A 14184-nucleotide genomic window follows, 5' to 3' on the forward strand; every position below is an offset into this window, starting at 1 on the left:
GAGGGAGACAGTGTGTGAGAGGGAGAGAGTGTGAGAGTGGGAGGCAGTGTGGGAGAGGGAGAGAGTGTGAGAGTGGGTGACAGTGTGGGAGAGGGAGAGAGTGTGAGAGAGGGAGACAGTGTGAGAGAGGGAGACAGTGTGGGAGAGGGAGAGAGTGTGAGAGAGGGAGAGAGTGTGAGAGTGGGTGACAGTGTGAGAGAGGGAGAGAGAGGGAGAGTGGGTGACAGTGTGGGAGAGGGAGAGAGTGTGAGAGTGGGAGGCAGTGTGGGAGAGGGAGAGAGTGTGAGAGTGGGAGGCAGTGTGGGAGAGTGAGAGAGTGTGAGAGTGGGAGGGAGTGTGGGAGAGGGAGAGATTGTGAGAGTGGGTGACAGTGTGGGAGAGGGAGAGAGTGTGAGAGAGGGAGACAGTGTGGGAGAGGGAGAGAGTGTGAGAGAGGGAGGGATTGTTGAGAGGGAGAGAGTGTGAGAGAGGGAGAGAGTGTGAGAGTGTGAGAGTGGGAGGTAGTGTGGGAGAGGGAGAGAGTGTGAGAGGGGGGCAGAGTGTGAGAGAGGAAGACAGTGTGGGAGAGGGAGAGAGGGAGTCAGTGTGAGAGAGGGAGAGAGTGTGAGGGATTGTTGAGAGGGAGAGAGTGTGAGCGAGGGAGAGAGTGTGAGAGAGGGAGACAGTCTGGGACAGGGAGAGAGTGTGAGAGAGGGAGACAGTGAGAGTTGGTGACAGTGTGGGAGAGGGAGAGAGTGTGAGAGTGGGTGACAGTGTGGGAGAGGGAGAGAGTATGAGAGAGGGAGAGAGTGTGAGAGTGGGTGACAGTGTGAGAGAGGGAGAGAGAGGGAGAGTGGGTGACAGTGTGGGAGAGGCAGAGAGTGTGAGAGTGTGAGGCAGTGTGGGAGAGGGAGAGAGTGTGAGAGTGGGTGACAGTGTGGGAGAGGGAGAGAGTGTGAGAGTGGGTGACAGTGTGGGAGAGGGAGAGAGAGTGAGAGTGGGAGGCAGTGTGGGAGAGGGAGAGAGTGTGAGAGTGGGAGGCAGTGTGGGAGAGGGAGAGAGTGTGAGAGAGGGAGAGAGTGGGAGATTGGGTGACAGTGTGAGAGAGGGAGTGAGAGGGAGAGTGGGTGACAGTGTGGGAGAGGGAGAGAGTGTGAGAGTGGGAGGCAGTGTGGGAGAGGGAGAGAGTGTGAGAGTGGGAGGCAGTGTGGGAGAGGGAGAGAGTGTGAGAGTGGGAGGCAGTGTGGGAGAGGGAGAGAGTGTGAGAGAGGGAGAGAGTGTGAGATTGGGTGACAGTGTGAGAGAGGGAGTGAGAGGGAGAGTGGGTGACAGTGTGGGAGAGGGAGAGAGTGGGAGGCAGTGTGGGAGAGGGAGAGAGTGTGAGAGTGGGAGGCAGTGTGGGAGAGGGAGAGAGTGTGAGAGTGGGAGGCAGTGTGGGAGAGGGAGAGAGTGTGAGACTGGGTGACAGTGTGGGAGAGGGATAGAGTGTGAGAGTGGGTGACAGTGTGGGAGAGGGAGAGAGTGTGAGAGAGGGAGACAGTGTGAGAGAGGGAGACAGTGTGGGAGAGGGAGAGAGTGTGAGAGTGGGTGTCAGTGTGGGAGAGGGAGACAGTGTGAGAGTGGGAGAGAGTGGGAGAGAGGGAGAGAGTGTGAGAGAGGGAGAGAGTGTGAGAGAGGGAGACAGTGTGAGAGAGGGAGAGAGTGTGAGAGTGGGAGGCAGTGTGGGAGAGGGAGAGAGTGTGAGAGTGGGTGACAGTGTGGGAGAGGGAGAGAGTGTGAGAGTGGGAGGGATTGTTGAGAGGGAGAGAGTGTGAGCGAGGGAGAGAGTGTGAGAGAGGGATACTGTGAGAGAGTGAGGGTGAGGGAGGGAGAGAGTGCAAGGGAGAGATAGAGTGTGAGGGAGTGTTCTTGGAGATATGGGAAACTGGCTATCATGTGGGAAACACAATACCGATTAATACATTTGCTGAGTAAACAAACTTGTTCCTAAATTATAAAATCAGATCCTGGATGAAGTAAATGTCCTCCATGCAGTATTGCACCATTTAAGTTGTGAATAACTGACAGAGTGTGATTGGTCAGTTATTGTGCAGAGCTGGAATAGAACTTGTCTTTCCCCAGTCAGAGGCCAGAAAGCAAACACGTGGCACAGCCGCTTTTTAAAATAATTGTAAAGCAACCTGAAAAAAGATAGACCTCCCTCTAATTATTAAATGTGCGTCTGCTTTTATTGGGAGCAACACAGATGTTTTCAATATTAAAGCACAGGCAGCGCCCAGGGTCAGACAGATTGGAACTTACAATGAAGTTGATGCTGTGAAGTAAGCAGTGAGCTAAAGCGGACGCTGGGTTCGCACATGGAAACAGTGAATAGAAAGGATTACAGTGAGAATACTCGCGGTGCGGGGGAACTTGGAGGGAACCTGCAGGTGTTGGTCCCATCATCTCCCAGCCAGACCACATCCAAAGCCTTTAAAATGCGTGAAGTCCCGAAGGAGGACATTCATTCCTGGGGCTGGTTTAGCACACTGGGATAAATCGTTGGCTTTTAAAGCAGACCAAGGCAGGCCAGCAGCACGGTTCAATTCCTGTACCAGCCTCTCCGAACAGGCGCCGGAATTTGGCGACTAGGGGCTTTTCACAGTAACTTCATTTGAAGCCTACTTGTGACAATAAGCGATTTTCATTTCATTTCATTCCATTTCATTTCATTCCGTTTGACCTCAGCGGCTCTACAGATGAGCAGATGATTCAATCCCACTGCACCGCCCTTTCCCTGGAGACGTACATTTGAGTTCTGTCACTCCGACCATTCCCTGTGAAACCACTGTTGTATCTGCCGGCACCAGTGTCCCAGGCCGTGCAAACCAGATCAGAACCACTCGCTGTGTGAATCGTTTAGAAGCAGTCTTCCCTTCGGGATGATTGGATTGGCTGGGGCTGGGTTATTGGGAATAAAAGATGATGATGTGAGATTCGTTCCACACATTTAAGATGATATTAGTTTTGGATAATCTGGATGTAAATGAACTGTTTCCATGAACAATATAAATATCTGTGGGAAAGATGTAACTGAAGTATATGATCGTGCAGCTACATTCATCAGGAGTAATGCAGAGCCGGAGCTGATAACAAATGGCAACATGGGGAGACTACACGGTCCCTCACACCTCCTCCACCATTCAATTTAATCACTGCTCAGCTTCTGCCTCAATGTCGTTTCCCGCTTCTTCCTCACATCCTATCATTACCTCATTTTCTGTAAGAATAATGGAGGCTGACACCCAAAGCCATATTTCAAACCGAGTTGGACATTTACGGCCGTAAGACCATAAGACACAGGAGCTGAACTTGGTCACTCGGCCCAGCGAGCCTGCTCCACCAGTCAATCATGGCTGATATGTTTCTCATCCTCATTCTCCTACCTTCTCACCTTCTCCCCATAACCCCTGATCTCCTTATTAATCAAGAACCTATCTATCTCTGTCTTAAAGATACTCAGTGATTTGGCCTCCACAGCCTTCTGTGGCAGAGTCCCACCGATTCACCACCCTCGGGCTGAATAAATTCCTCCACATCTCTGTTTTAAAGGATCGTGCCTTTAGTCTGAGACAGTGTCCTCTGGTTCTAGTTTTTCATACAAGTGGAAACATCCTCTCCACATCCACTCTGTCCAGGCCTCACAGTATCCTGGAAGTTTCAATAAGATACCCCTCATCCTTCTTAACTCCAACGAGTACAGACCCAGAGTCCTCAACCATTCCTCATACGACAAGCTCTTCATTCCAGGGATCGATCTAGTGAACCTCCTCTGGACCCTTTCCAAGGGAAGCATGTCCTTCTTCAGATACGGGGCCCAGAACTGCTCACAATACTCCAAATGGGGCCTGACCAGAGACTTATACAGCCTCAGAAATACATCCCTGCTCTTGTACTCGCGCCCTCTCGACGTGAATGCTAACATTGCAATTGCCTTCCTAACTGCCGACTGAACCAGCCCGTCAACCGTAAGAGAATCGTGAACAAGGCCTCCCAAGTCCCTTTGTGCTTCTCATTTCCGAAGCATTTCCACTTTTAGAGAATAGTCAATTCCTCCATTCCTCCTTCCAAAGCGCATTACCTCACACTTTTCCACATTGTATTCCATCTTCCACTTGTTTGCACAATCTCCCAGCCTCTGAGTCCTTCTGCAGCCCCCCCCCCTCCCTCCCCCCACCGCTTCCTCAATACCACCTGTCCAGATATTTGTATCATCTGCAAACTCAGCAACAGTGCCTTCAGTTCCTTCTTCCAGATCATTAATGTATATTGTGGAAAGTTGTGGTCCCAGCACAGACCCCTGAGGCACACCACTAGACACGGCTGCCATCCTGAAAAATACCCCTTTATGCCGCTCTCTGCCTCTGCCAGTCAGCCAATTCTTTTTCCATCCCAGGATCTTGCCCTGAACACCATGGGCTCTTAACCAATTTAACAGACTGGAATGCGGCACTGTGTCAAAGGCCTTCTGGAAATCTACATAAATCGCATCCACTGGTTCTCCCTTGTCTAACTTCCTTGTTATTTCCTCAAAGAACTCTAACAGATTTGTCAGACATGACCTCCCCTTGACGAATCTGTGCTGACTCAGTCCTATTTTATCCTGCACTTCCAAGTACTCCGCAATCTCATCTTTAATAATGGATCTAAAATCTTACCAATGACCGAAGTCAGGCTAACCGGCCGATAATTTCCCGTCTTCTGCCTCCCTCCCTTCTTAACCAGTGGTGCTACATTAGCCACTTTCCAGTCCTCTGGGACCCTTTCTGCCTCCAGTGATTCCTGAAAGATCACCACCACTCCCTCCACAATCTCCTCAGCTATCTCTTTTAGAACCCTGGGATGTAGTCCATCCGTCCAGGTCATTCATCCACCTTCAGACCCTTCAGTTTCCGCAGAACCTTCTCCTTAGTGATGGCCACGGCCCTCCCCTCTGCCCCCTGGCTCTCCTGGAGCTCTGGCATCCCACTGGTGTCTTCCACCGTGAAGACTGATGCAAAGTAACTATACAGTTCGTCTGCCATTTCTTTGTTGCCTATTGTTACTTCTCCAGTCACATTTTCCAGCGGTCCAATGTCTTTTTTTGTCTCTCACTTACCTTTTATATATTGAAAAGAACATCTCCCTATCTTCTTTTACATTACTAGCTAGCTTGTCCTCAAATTTCATCTGCTCCTCCTTTATTGCTGTTTCAGTTTTCCTCTGCTCACTATTAAAGGCTTCCCAATCTTCCGGCATCCCACTATTCCGCGCCACATTGTATGTTTTTTATTTTGATTTACTGCTCTCCTTGACTTCCCTCGTGAGCCATGGACTCCTTGTCCTCCCCTTGGCATGTTTCCTCCTCCTTGGGATGAAATTCTGTTGTTCCTCCCGAATAACCCCCCAAAACTGCTGCCATTGCTGTTCCACTGTCCTCCCTGCTCGTCTCCTTTACCAATCAACTCTGGCCAGCTCCTCCCATGCCTTTGTAGTTACCCCTATTTAATTGTAATACTGTTACATCTGACTCCAGCTTCTCCCTCTCAAACTGCAGGGTAAATTCTATCATATTGTGGTCACTGCTCCCTTCGGGTTCCTTCACCTTAAGTTCCCTAATCAAGTCTGCTTCATTACACATCACCAAATCCAGAATTGCCTGTTCCCCAGTCGGCTCTGTCACAGACTGCTCCAAAAAAACATCTCATTCCACAAATTCCATTTCTTGGGATCCACGATCAACCTGATTTTCCTGCATGTTGAAGTCCCCCATGATTATTGTAATATTTCCTTTTTTACATGCCTTTTCTATCTCCTGATTTATTTTTTGCTCCACCTCTTGATTACTGCTCCGAGTCCTGCAAATAAGTCCGATCAGAGTCTTTTTATCGATTCGATTCCTCAACTCTGTCCATAGGGAATCTCTGCCTTCTGATCCTATATCGCTCCTTGCTATCGATTTAACTTCATTCCTTACTCACAATGGAGCCCCGCCTCCTTTACCCATCTGCCTGTCCTTTCGATAGAACACTTGCACATTTTGATCCCAGCCCTGATCACCTTGCAGCCACGTCTCTGTGATTCCAACAACATCGTACCAGCCAATTTCAATGTGCGCAACATGCAAATTTACCTTGTTCCGTACACTGCGCACATTTAGGTCCACCACCCTCAATGCTGCATTGAGCACCTCCCTTCTCACCCTCGGCACCTTTTTTGCTCTGCCTGAGGGTGATGTTGTTCAGGTATTTGTGTTCTCCGTTTCCCCTTCAGTTATTACACCTGCTGAGCTACCGCTCTGGTTCCCACTCCCTTTCATATTAGTTTCAATTCTCCCGGGTGACACTAAAAAGCCTCCCAGCGAGGATAGTGATGTCCCTCCAGTTTAGAAGCTGCCCGCCCTTCTTGTCCAGGTCCCACATTTCCCGGAATATCGCCCAATGGCCCAGAAATCTGAAACCCTCCCTCCTACACCATCAGTTTAGCCACGAGTTTAGCTGTACTATCCTCTTGTTTCTAGCCTCACTCTCACGTGGCACAGGGAGTAATCCTGAGATTCCAACCCGAGAGGTCATGCTTTTTAGCTTACTGTCTAACTTCCTGAACTCCTTCTGCAGGGCCTCATCGCTCTTCCTGCCGATGTCGTTAGTACCGATGTGAACTAAGACCTCTGGCTGTTCACCCTCCCCCTTCAGGACGTCCTGTGTTCGTTCAGAGACAACCTTGACCCTGGCACCAGGCAGACAACATACCAACCTGGAGTCTCTTTCCTGTCCACAGAAGCGCCGATCTGTGCCCCTTTCTATAGAGTCCCTGTAACTATCGCTTTCCTGCACTTTACCCTCCCCTGCTGAGTAACAGAGCCAGCTGTGGTGCCACTGTTCTGGCTGCTGTTGTTTTCCCCTGAGATGCTATCCCCCAACTGTATCCAACACAGTATACCTATTAGAGAGGGGGACAGCCACAGGGGATTCCAGCGCTGACTGCCTGCCCGTTCCAGCAGTCATCCACCGAACTATCTGCCTGCACCTTAGGTGTGACCACGCCTCCAGAACGTCTACCTATGATGCTTTCCGCCACCTGTATGCTCCTCAGTGCATCCAATTGCTGCTCGAACCGAACCACGCGGTCTGTGTGGAGCTGCCATTGGCTACATCTGCTGCAGACGCAGTTGACCGGAACACTGGAAGCGTCACGGTTCTCCCACATCTCACAGTTAGAGCACTGCACCCTCTGAGTGACATTTATGCACTAGTTAATTCATTCAAAATAATCACTTAAATTATTATCAGATTAAGTTACAATTAACTATATGGTCCTGCGCTGGATTTTTACTGTAAATAAATGTTAAATTCTAATCCCTGCTCTCAGGTTTACTTACTCCTCTGCCCATTTAATGAATTAGTTACTGCAGTTGTATAGAACCTGAATTACATGAGTAACGCATGAACAGAATGGGAATACAGGGATACGGACCACAGGAAGCGCAGAAGATTATAGGTCAGATGGGCAGCAAGTTCAGCACAGGCTTGAGGGCCGAAGGGCCAATATAGAATCATAGAATCATAGAAGTTTACAGCATGGAAACAGGCCCTTCGGCCCAACCAGTCCATGCCGCCCAGTTTTTACCATTAAGCTAGTCCCAGTTGCCCGCATTTGGCCCATAACCCTCTATACCCATCTTACCCATGTAACTATCTAAATGCTTTTTAAAAGACACAATTGTACCCGCCTCTACTACTACCTCTGGCAGCACATTCCAGACACTCAATACCCTCTGAGTGAAGAAATTACCCTTCTGAATCTCTCCCTGCTCACCTTAAACCTATGCCCTCTAGTTTTAGACTCCCCTACCTTTGGGAAAAGATGTTGACTATCTACCTTATCTATGCCCCTCATTATTTTATAGACCTCTATAAGATCACCCCTAAGCCTCCTACGCTCCAGGGAAAAAAGTCCCAGTCTATCCAGCCTCTCCTTATAACTCAAACCATCAAGTCCCGGCAACATCCTAGTAAATATTTTCTGCACTCTTTCTAGTTTAATAATATCCTTTCTATAATAGGGTGACCAGAACTGCACACAGTATTCCAAGTGTGGCCGTACCAATGTCTTGTACAACTTCAACAAGACGTCCCAACTCCTGTATTCAATGTTCTGACCAATGAAACCAAGCATGCCGAATGCCTTCTTCACCACCCTGTCCACCTGCGACTCCACCTTCAAGGAGCTATGAACCTGTACTCCTAGATCTCTTTGTTCTATAACTCTCCCCAACGCCATACCATTAACTGTGTAGGTCCTGGCCTGTTTCGATCTGCCAAAATGCATCACCTCACATTTATCTAAATTAAACTCCATCTGCCATTCGTCGGCCCACTGGCCTAATTGATCAAGATCCCATTGCAACCCTAGATAACCTTCTTCACTATCCACTGTGCTACCAATCTTGTTGTCATCTGCAAACTTACTAACCATGCCTCCTAAATTCTCATCCAAATCATTAATATAAATCACAAATAACAGTGGACCCAGCACCGATCCGTGAGGCACACCACTGGTCACAAGCCTCCAGTTTGAAAAACAACCCTCTACAACCACCCTCTGTCTTCTGTCGTCCAGCCAATTTTGAATCCAATTGGCAACCTCACCCTGGATCCCGTGAGCTTTCACATTCTGCAACAACTTACCATGCGGTACCTTGTCAAAGGCTTTGCTAAAGTCCATTTAGACAACGTCTACTGCACTGCCCTCATCTACCTTCTTGGTCACCCCCTCAAAAAACTCAATCAAATTTGTGAGACATGGTTTTCCACGCACAAAGCCATGCTGACTGCCCCGAATCAGTCCTTGCCTCTCTAAATGCTTGTAGATCCTGTCTCTCAGAAGACCTTCTAGCAACTTACCTACTACAGACGTTAGGCTCACCGGTCTGTAGTTCCAAGGCTTTTCCCTGCTGCCCTTCTTAAACAAGGGCACAACGTTCGCTACTCTCCAATCTTCAGGCACCTCACCTGTGGCTGCTGATGAGTCAAATATCTCTGTTAGGGGACCCGCAATTTCCCCCCTAGCCTCCCACAACATCCTGGGTTACATTTCATCAGGTCCCGGGGATTTATCTAACTTGATGCGCTTTAAGACGTCCAGCACCTCCTCCTCTGTAATATGCACACTTCTCAAGACATCACTATTTATTTCCCTTAGTTTCCTAACATCCATGCCTTTCTCCACCGTGAATACCGATGAGAAATATTCATTCAGGATCTCACCCAACTCTTGTGGTTCTGCACATAGATGTCCTTGTTGATCCTTAAGAGGCCCTACTCTGTCCCTAGTTACTCTTTTTCCCTTTATGTATCTGTAGAAGCTCTTTGGATTCTCCTTTGCATTATTTGCCAAAGCAATTTCATGTCCCCTTTTTGCCCTCCTGATTTCCCTCTTAACTCTATTTCGACAATCTTTATACTCTTCAAGGGATCCACTTGATCCCAGTTGCTTATGTACGTCATATGCCTCCTTCTTCTTTTTGACCAGAGTCTCAATATCTGGAGTCATCCAGGGTTCCCTACTTCTACCAGCCTTGCCCTTCACTCTAAAGGGAATGTGCTTACCCTGAACCCTGGTTAACACATTTTTAAAAGCCTCCCATTTACCAGTCGTCCCTTTGCCTGCCAACAGTCTCCCCCAATCTACCTCTGAAAGTTCCTGTCTGATACCATCAAAATTGGCCTTGCCCCAATTAAGAATTTTAACTCTTGGGCCAGACCTATCATTCTCCATAGCTATCTTAAACTAATGGAGCTATGGTCACTTGTCCCAAAGTGATCCCTCACTAACACTTCTGTCACTTGCCCTTCCTTATTTCCCAAAACGAGGTCAAGTTTTGCCCCCTCTCTAGTCGGTCCATCCACATACTGAATGAGAAATTCCTCCTGAATACACTCAACAAATTTCCTTCCATCCAAGCCCCTAATGCTATGGCTGTCCCAGTCAATGTTGGGAAAGTTAAAGTCCCCTACTACTACCACCCTATTATTCTTGCAGCTATCTGTAATCTCCTTACATATTTGCTCCTGAATTTCCCGCTGACTATTTGGGGGCCTGTAGTACAGTCCTACCAAGGTGATCTCTCCCTTCTTATTTTTCATTTCCACCCATATAGACTCGGTGGGCGAACCCTCTGATATATCCCCTCTAAGTACTGCCGTAATGTTCTCCCTAATCAAAAACGCCACTCCCCCTCCTCTCTTATCTATGTTGTACTTTTATTTGTGCCTTGTTCTTTGTTCTAACTATTTGTATCAGGTATTGCTGAGTCCGGAGACCAAAATCGCAATCAGTCTATGTTACAAGTGTTTGTCTTGAACAACGAACACGAGGTAATGGGACTGAGAGACTGGAGGAGATAATCCCATACCTTCCGGGTCAGACAGCGGAAGAGAAGGCATCATGTGTTCAACTATTAATATGATAATAATAATCTTTATGAATAATAATAATCTTTATTGTCACAAGTAGTCCCACATTAACACTACAATGAAGTTACTGTGAAAATCCCCTAGTCGCCACACTCCGGCACCTGTTCGGATACACAGAGGGAGATTTTAGAATGTCCAACTCACCTCACAACAGGTCTTTCGGGACTTGTGGAAGGAAACCGGATCACCCGGAGGAAACCCACGCAGACACGGGGGGAACGTGCAGACTCCACACAGACAGTGACACAAGCCGGGAATCGAACCTGGGACCCCGGAGCTGTGAAGCCAGTGTGCTAACCACTGTGCTATCATGCCGGCCTTCAAATCAGGAATCCTGAAGAATTGGGATAGTGTCGGTATCACGGAGAGCTATGGATCTGCTGTGTAATACTGATAAATAAATCACCAAGGCCATGGCAGGGTTTGATTCTCCTCCAATCCGCCAGCTCCAATCTTAACCATTGCATTAGACCTCGGCATCGATCAGTCCATTAAACCTGGGGAACAGACTCTAATTGAGAAATAATGAATGGAAACAATGGTTGATCACTCTCTTATTGTGAAACAGTCAGTATTTTCCCGAGGAGAAACACTAGAGGATACAGAAGGGAACCAAAAGGACCAGTCTCCCCAACAACACCAGCGGGAGTTTGTAGTTATCCAGTTCCAGCAGTCAGATAGCCTCAATAATTTAAATAAATAAGTGACACAATATATAATAGTTTCTCAGCCCATTACTTCCCGGCTTCCATCATTCAAATTGCTGAGACGTCTTCAGTAGAAACATGCAGAGATGTCACATGGAATTCCACCACATAGCAGCGATATTTCTAGTAATTAATGGAATTAAAACGTGAAAGATAATTTCTGATATTCATAGAAATTTTCAAATGCATATTATTGTGAAAAGTACAAAGATTTCTAGATATATTCACTAATCATTGGACTGAAAATAATCATATTCCTGGAATGATGATTCTATAGAACGTTAATCACAGTTTAGTTAATTGTGAGCAGAAATGTGCCTGTTCAATTTATTGTGTTATTATAGGATGGTCAGGAATTACTGACTCTATTTGAAAGAACAATCCTATTTTGATTATTGTCTGAACAATATTAATTTACGCCTCTGATTACTGGAATAATCAATCCTTCAATACTCACATTCAAAGTTGCAATTAAATGTTTTTCGTTGTTTACTGTTCAATGGACTGAAAACGAACGTGATGCTTTCTATCAATGTTGTGCAAACATGATGGTGTAATATATGTCATCCTGCCTTCCATCATTGGATTTCAGAGATCATAGAATTTACAGTGCAGAAGGAGGCCATTCGGCCCATCGGGTCTGCACGGGCTCTTGGAAAGAGCACCCTACCCAAGCCCACACCTCCACCTTATCCACATAACCCAGTAACCGCACCTAACCTGAGGGCAATTTATCATAGCCAATCCACCTAACCTGCACATCTTTGGACTGTGGGAGACAATCAGAGCACCCGGAGGAAGCCCACGCAGACACGGGGAGAACGTGCAGACTCCGCACAGACAGTGACCCAGCCGGGAATCGAACCTGGGACCCTGGCACTGTGACGTCATAGTGGTAACCACTGTGCTACCGTGCTGCCCGATTTGCTCAGTTTTCTTTGGTAGAAACAGACAGAGAAAATTCTCACACTATTCAGTCATGGCACAACTATGATTAATGGAATTAAATCCTGAGATATAATTGCTGGTATCATGGACATGGGAAATATTTCCCAATACATATTATTGTGGGAAGTTAAAAGATTCATTCATACCGTTAGTGGTCAATGGATTAATCAGTTTCTTGCCATGATAATTCTCTTGGAAAATGACCATCGGTTTAATGTCCTGTACCCGGTTCTCCGTCCCGCCAGCCCCGTTATCTGTCACGGCGCTCCACCGCCACAACGGGATTCTCCGTTCCCGCAGCCAGTCAATGAGGTTTCCCATTGTGACCACCCCACGCCATCGAGAAACCCGCCGACATTGGGGCGCTGCCGGCGGGAATGGAGGATGCTGCCGAGGGAGAATCCCATTGATTGGGATTGTGACCTGAGCAAATGCATTTTTAATTGATGCTATTATTGTTGTGTCGTCAGGAATTACAGATTCTATTCCACTGATTAACAATCTTCATTTGATTATGGTCTGAACAGTAATTAGAAACCGCCTTTGATTATTGCAATGAACAATCCTTTGACAATCACAGTGAAAGATGCAATGCAATGTTTTTAGTTATTTGCTGTGTTTAATGGACTGAAAACTAATTTGGTATTTTCTATCAATGTTGCACAAATAATAATTGGTTGTGTAATGTTTGTTTTAGCTACTCTTGTCCAGCACCTTGGGTATGGCTACCTCCCTGTAACAGGCTAGATTGTAAACAACGATATACTAGTCAGCGACCAGTGTAAATCAAGATATACTACCCAGGACCACGGTAAATAATGTTATAAAGCCAAGGGAACACTGTGAATAACGATACACTATAGAGGGACCACTGTAAATATTGATATACTGCCCAGGGGCACCGTACATAATGATATACTACCCAGGATTCCATGTATATACCACACAGGGACCACTGTAAATAATGATACAAAACTCAGGAAGCACTGTAAACAATGATATACTACCCAGAGCCCATTATAAATAATGATATACTATCCAGGAACCGCTGTAAATAATGATCTTCTACATAGAGACCAATGTAAATAATGATATGCGACATAGGAACCAATGTAAATAACGATATACTACCCAGGGCCACTGGAAATAACGATATACTACGCAGAGACCACTCTAAATAATGGTATACTAACCAGGAACCACTGTAAATCACGATATACCACCAAGGGTCACGGTAAAGAATGTGATTATGCACAGTGATCACTGTAAATAATTACATACTACACAGGGGACCTGTAAATAACGATATACTGCCCAGGGACCAGTGTATTTTAATGATGTACTGCACAGGAACCACTGTAAATAATTACAGACTACATAGGGAACACTGTAACTAATGATATTGCTATGGTCAGGGATTAGGGAACCCCAGAGTGTATCATGGAGTTCACCTGATCCACAAGTTTAGTAGATTGTGGTATATAGAGCACTAGGCCTAGTCTACAGATGTGGTAGAGCAGAAATGGAAAAGTATTTTTAAAAGCAAAACAATGTTTATTCTATGAACTCAAGTTGACCTCTTTGAAACAAACAGTGAACAAGTTAGTAACCATTAATTTAAATACAACCCCCAAAGATAACAACACTGAGTCATCCGTAAGCTGTCCTTTTAACATCCAGCAGACTTAAAACACCTTTTACCTGAAGCACATTAGGTTTACATTCACTACTGAGAACATTTATAATTCTGAATTCACCAAATGATCCAGAGATCGTTTTTTAATGGCAGAGAGAACAGCAGTACACCTGCTTGGCCTGTCTTCAGCTCCAACACTGAAAACGAAACTAAAACACACCGTGCAGCAAACAGCCTAAAACGAAAGTAAAACGCTGAGAGACAGCCCTTTCCACCCACTCTCTGACATCACTGCATTAGTAAACACCCATTTCTTAAATGTACTCTCAGTACAAATATTTATATACATACCCATTTATAAACACCCATTTCTTAAAGGGACTCTCATATGACACCTCCCCCCCCAAGAAAAAAAAAT

This window comes from Scyliorhinus torazame, chromosome 5 (assembly GCF_047496885.1).
Source record: "Scyliorhinus torazame isolate Kashiwa2021f chromosome 5, sScyTor2.1, whole genome shotgun sequence".
Lineage (NCBI taxonomy): Eukaryota > Metazoa > Chordata > Chondrichthyes > Carcharhiniformes > Scyliorhinidae > Scyliorhinus > Scyliorhinus torazame.